The sequence below is a fragment of the Protopterus annectens genome, chromosome 7.part0 (assembly GCF_019279795.1).
Source record: "Protopterus annectens isolate FY-2018-M chromosome 7.part0, PAN1.0, whole genome shotgun sequence".
NCBI lineage: Eukaryota > Metazoa > Chordata > Ceratodontiformes > Protopteridae > Protopterus > Protopterus annectens.
Genome location: NC_056739.1, coordinates 693,617,555 through 693,623,056, shown reverse-complemented (window position 1 = coordinate 693,623,056; position 5,502 = coordinate 693,617,555). Strand labels below are relative to the sequence as shown.

General features: G+C 41.9%; 1 non-coding gene across 1 annotated transcript; it reads left to right on the top strand.

Annotated features, from left to right (window-relative positions):
• Window positions 1–3,959: 3,959 nt before the first annotated feature.
• TRNAR-CCU lies at window positions 3,960–4,032 on the top strand. Its single transcript has one exon. It is a non-coding gene; the product is annotated as a tRNA-Arg (tRNA).
• Window positions 4,033–5,502: the final 1,470 nt, after the last annotated feature.

Sequence of the window (5,502 nt, the reverse complement as noted above, 5' to 3'; positions counted from 1 at the left end):
GATCTCTGCAGGCACTATAGCTGGCGTTGGTGAGGGTGTGCACTTTCTGGCACAGCTTTGGGTCATTCAGGAGTCCAGGGTCATGGTTGAACTCCTCATAAAAGAGCATGAAGGGAGACTACTGCAGGACTAGTACCAGGGCTCCCAATACAAAGCGGAGGCCTGGGACCATCTCGCAAGTGACCTCACCAGTGCTACTGGTATCCCTCAGACTGGTGAGCAGGTCTGGCACCATTATGCTGACCTGAATCATAGGAAGAGGGATGCCTTGGACCAGTGGATCCAAGATGATTGGGCACAGAATGTCTCAGCAGTGTGGAAGTATTAGTATCAATTATTGTATAACAAAATCCAGCCTAAGTATGAGATGGCTAGGTATGCATAAATGTTTCTCTATCTCCTGTACAGCTGCAGATGAGAGGGCTGCGAACATGGACGCTCATGCCAGAAAGCTGCTAAGGCTGCATCACGAGGCTGGTGAGTACAAATCTAGCTTGCAGTAGTCAGGGCAAATAAATAGAAAGGCTGCCAGTAGTTAGAAATGTGTATTGTTTGCTCTGAATAAATGAGACATTAGCAAAGTAATAGTGACATACAGAATATATATCAATAAAAGTGTCAGTACCTGTCAATGAAACTCAAAACCCCAGACTGTTCTGTTTACTTTGCTATGTGGTAGTATTGAATCTAAATGTGTACAGGTTCTGCACAGCAACTATATCTCTGATGGCATTAATTGAGGCTCCTCTGGCAAAGATTGTGGAGTTGTAAAACAGATTAACTATAAGAAATGTTCTATGCACCAAGATCTGATCCCTGAATAGTAATTTTGTGTTAACCATTGTTTTCCATATTGTAATATGTAAAGGTATGAATACACAGTATAAGAACTATCTGCCATGCATGAATGTCAGAATTGCAAAGCAGATTGCCCTAACAAGAGAGTATTTTACAGAAAACAGTCAAGAATGAAACAGCAGTTCCCCAACAGCTCATTGTGGTGAAACACAACCTTGTAGTACCTTTTTGCATAAACAGGCACAGATTGAATCCCGGGAGTGGTATTAAGCTGTATGCATAATCTCACCCAAGAATATGCGAATATATGTAGAAACAGTCAGGTATTGTTAACAGAAATTTCCTCCACAGATCCGCCAGGTAAGAAAAGGTATAAGTGAGCTATAAGAAGGCTGTAATCATACACTGTGTACAACACCCACTGCCCAACTCCAAGACTGCAAATGACAGTAAGATAAGTACATACACCTAGTAGTCTCCTCCAAGAAATGTCCCTCAGGTGTCACACTGTCACAGCTAGTGGTCACTGCTGCCAACACCAAGTATGACCATTAAAAATCAAGGCAGAGTATGGCAGTAGCACACACACACACACACACACACACACACACACACACACACACACACACACACACACACACACACTATGAGTGTACATATGTAACCCTGACTATATGAATATGGGTAGAAACAGTCAGGTAGTGTTAACAGAAATTGCCTCCACAGGTCCACCAGGTAAGAAAAGGTATAAATGAGCTGTAAGAAGGCTGTAATTACATTGTGTACAAACATACCACTGCCCAACACAAGGCCATAGGTCAATGTAAAGTGAGGTAGTACCTGAAGAGTAATGATTAGAGCAATGATCATTAAAGTTGTGAGTAATTGAAGCATATACAGTTGTTAATTGACACCCCCCACCATATCTGCATTAATAATCCAAACACATAAATCAATGGGTATGTTTTTCACCAAACCTACTGTTGGGACACGTGTCCTATTGTTCTACAAATATTTAAATGTTTGATTATTAATGTTCCCTGTTCAAATATTATCATTGGTGGCCTGTTGTTATCAATGTAACCTGGATGCCGTTATAATGCCCACTGTGGTTCCATATATGCATGTGCTCTGTTTGCTATGCAACTGTTTCAAATCTGTTGTTTTGGGTTAATGGGAACACCCATGCATGTTGTTATAACTAATCCTGGAATGTGTTCATGACTAACCAACATATGTTGTAAAACCTCAACACCATAGTTATCTGGGAAGGCCAATCCCAGTGAATAAGCCTGTCCCGCCTCAACTGCCCATAGCACTGAGCCCCAGCACATCTGGGACCCAACCCGGGACCTCCTCGTCTGCTGGTCCTGCACCACCTTCAGGTGGAACTGCGTCAGGGGATGGGCCCCCCCCCCTGGCAGCGGGCATGGACAGGACACCGTCCTCCATAGTCAGGTCTAAGAATTGGTTCATAGCAAGCTTCAAAAAGGAGTTCGGAGATCAGCTACACCAGCTTGAGGGCTGCATGGCACATCTTGACGGTCAGCCTGCCCCTCCTGCTCAGCCCCCAGCACAGTCACTTTTGGGGCCGTGAAGGTGCAGTGGTGACTGCCCATGGGTGGGGACTTCAGTCCCTCTGTATCCATTTGGGGACTCATGGGCATCTGATTTCCAACCACCTTCCCAGTCCAAGGTGTTTACCCCCCACACGTGTCATATACAGCACCTGTCTGCTGTCTTGTCTGTCTTCCTACCCAAATATACCTACTATCCTTCCCCAACATCCCACTCTCATCTTATAAACAAAAAAAAAAAAAAAAAAAAAAAAAAAAGGCAATCTGTTCCCAAACAAAAATGTTGACTCATACATAGCTGTCCATTTTGCACACATGTCCACTGGACACATGTAATCTGGTCTAATTGGCTTAACAACACATTACTTTTGTCCTCACCCCTCACTCAGGGGTTTGAGTCTCCAAATTCACCTCGCATTTCTGTACAAATGCACAGCAGTTGCTGTATCAGAAATGGACAGCTATGGACCTTCCCTACACCCGTCCTGCACATCCCTAGCTATCTTTCATATTGTTTTTCCCTCTGTGTGCCCCCTTTTTCACCACTTTCCTATCACCCCTTTTTTCTTTTCTTTTAAAGAAATGAGTGTGGGGATAAGCAGGAGTAAGCTGCAGTAAGCAGCAGTAAGTGGCAGTAAGTGAGATTGAGCAATGATAAGTGATGCCTACAGAGGTTAAGCAGTTTCCCATTTAAACATGTGTTGGCATCGCTTACTAATATGCAAACCTGTGCAAACCCACTTACAACTGCTTAAAACTGCCTTAATCACCCTCTCTCCATCAGCCACTGTTCTGCCCAACAACAAAATAATCACCCCTACCAAGACTTGTACCCAGGACTGCATACACCATAGTCAGAGCAATGTCCCACTATACCATTTCACTTGTAGCAATGAATGCTGATTTTTCAAATATATCATTCAGTACAGGTATAAAATAGCAGGGAACAAGCACTGTGGAATCAGTCATGCTTAGTATATATAAATATACACATATAGATATGTATGGTGATAGATAAATATGAAAAAGTATATACATCAGATATATGGAGCTATACATATAAAACAAATACTTATAGAATATATACATATATATTGTTATATAAATGTATGTATAGATATCAAAAAAGGAATATATATATATATATATATATATATATATATATATATATATATATATATATATATATATACTCATAACATGTAGTGGAGTCACACCCAGCACCATACCTCTCCACCTCTTAGTGCAAGAATTCTGGACAAAGGCTGTCAAAATGGGGTAACAATAGGCCAAGACCAGGGACATAATGTATTTACTGCATTTATAAATATAGAATGTTGCTACAGTAACAGCGTTTGTGTCAGCATACATGTCCAGAAGGATGTGAGTTCTGAAAGTGAAATGTATGTCATCATTTATTGACAGAAGTCCTCACATCATCACAGTGATTTACCACATAAATGAAAATAATGATTCTGTGGAACAGAACAGAAATATGAATAATAAACCTGGACAATCTGAAACAATCTGACCAGTCGAGCGGTATTCTCAGAACCCCTTAGTGCAACAAATCTGGACTGTCAGGCCCCAGTGGCCTAATGGATAAGGCATTGGCCTCCTAAGCCAGGGATTGTGGGTTCAAGTCCCATCTGGGGTGATATAATATTGGGTTGGAAGGGTGGCCTAATGGTTAAGGTGTTTGCCTTACAAACATAAGGTACAGGGTTTAAATCTTGCATGGGGATAACTGGCTAGGCTTGCAAGGGCATTTAGCCTAGTACTAACCTATGAACCAAGCCAGACAAAGAGGTGGAGTAAAGTCATGAAACTGGGAACATATCCCAAATACTGGTGTAGATAAGGTGATGCAGTAACACCGTCCTGTCTGTTGTAACATATATTGACTGGAATAGCCCAAGTCCAAAACCAAATTACTCCCACTAGTTACTGACATAAATCTTCACATCATCCCACTGATGTGTAAGACATGCACAACACATATGGGGGCCAGGCAACAGTACATCTGATAAACATCTGGACATAACATCACAGTAGGGAAACTACACTGAGCTGCTAGGCATGTCACCAAATACTGTCTAAACTACATGCAGACTGACACAACACTAACCCAATTTTGCTATGGGGGAATACACATGTAATTGCAAATATATCAGGCACTTCAGGGATGTAACAGCACTGACAGACACCAGTGTGAAAGTGCATACCCATAACCAATCTCACCACATTCAAGGTGACATACTGGTAAGCCACATGAACAGTAGAGCATATGGACTGTTTGAACAAAATCATCAGCATGTCTGCCACTCACACACTACCCCTACATATAATGGCCCAATTCACAGTGTAGTCTGATGCCTGACTGTGGTATGGGACATGTGTCAGTCTGCTCCTACAAACATATACACCTGATAGACCACCAGAAGCTGGAGCAGCATGCAAAGTTAGATAGAAAAGGACCCATAACTCTTACATCTACCCTCTCCCTACACAGGCCAAATAACACATTCACAATACACTGGTAAACAATCCTAACAGTCTGTCAACAATTGCCAGAAATACACAGTCCTCTCAACTGTATAGAGTCCCACAGAACATCCAGGCTTTGTCCTCATATATAAGGCCTCCTCCACATAACATTTCTGGCAGTCTGATATATCACTGGGATGATATCAGGAATGAAGTCACTATATAATGATATACTATACCTATCCACCTCTTACAGCATGACATATGGACAAAGTCTGACATACTTGGGGGCAGAGGCCCAAACACAGGGGCATTATTGACATATTGCTGTCATAAAATGAGAAAGGTGCTGGTGTAACAGGGTTGTTGTAACATATCTGTTCTGAGGGATATGAAGTCAGAAACACAAATGCATGTTACCATTTACTAACTGCAGTCCTTAGAGTATACTACTGAATTTCCAAGGCCAAAAAATGTGTGAATAACACACCAAATATAAAAGTCCAAACTCTGGCCAGTCTGTGGATAGCCCCACAGTTGAGAGTTATGTCAACCACATAACACTATCAGACTTAAAATCATGCAGAGCAGCCGTAGCCACACGAACCCTGTCAAGCTAGCATTACTTCAACTGTATAAC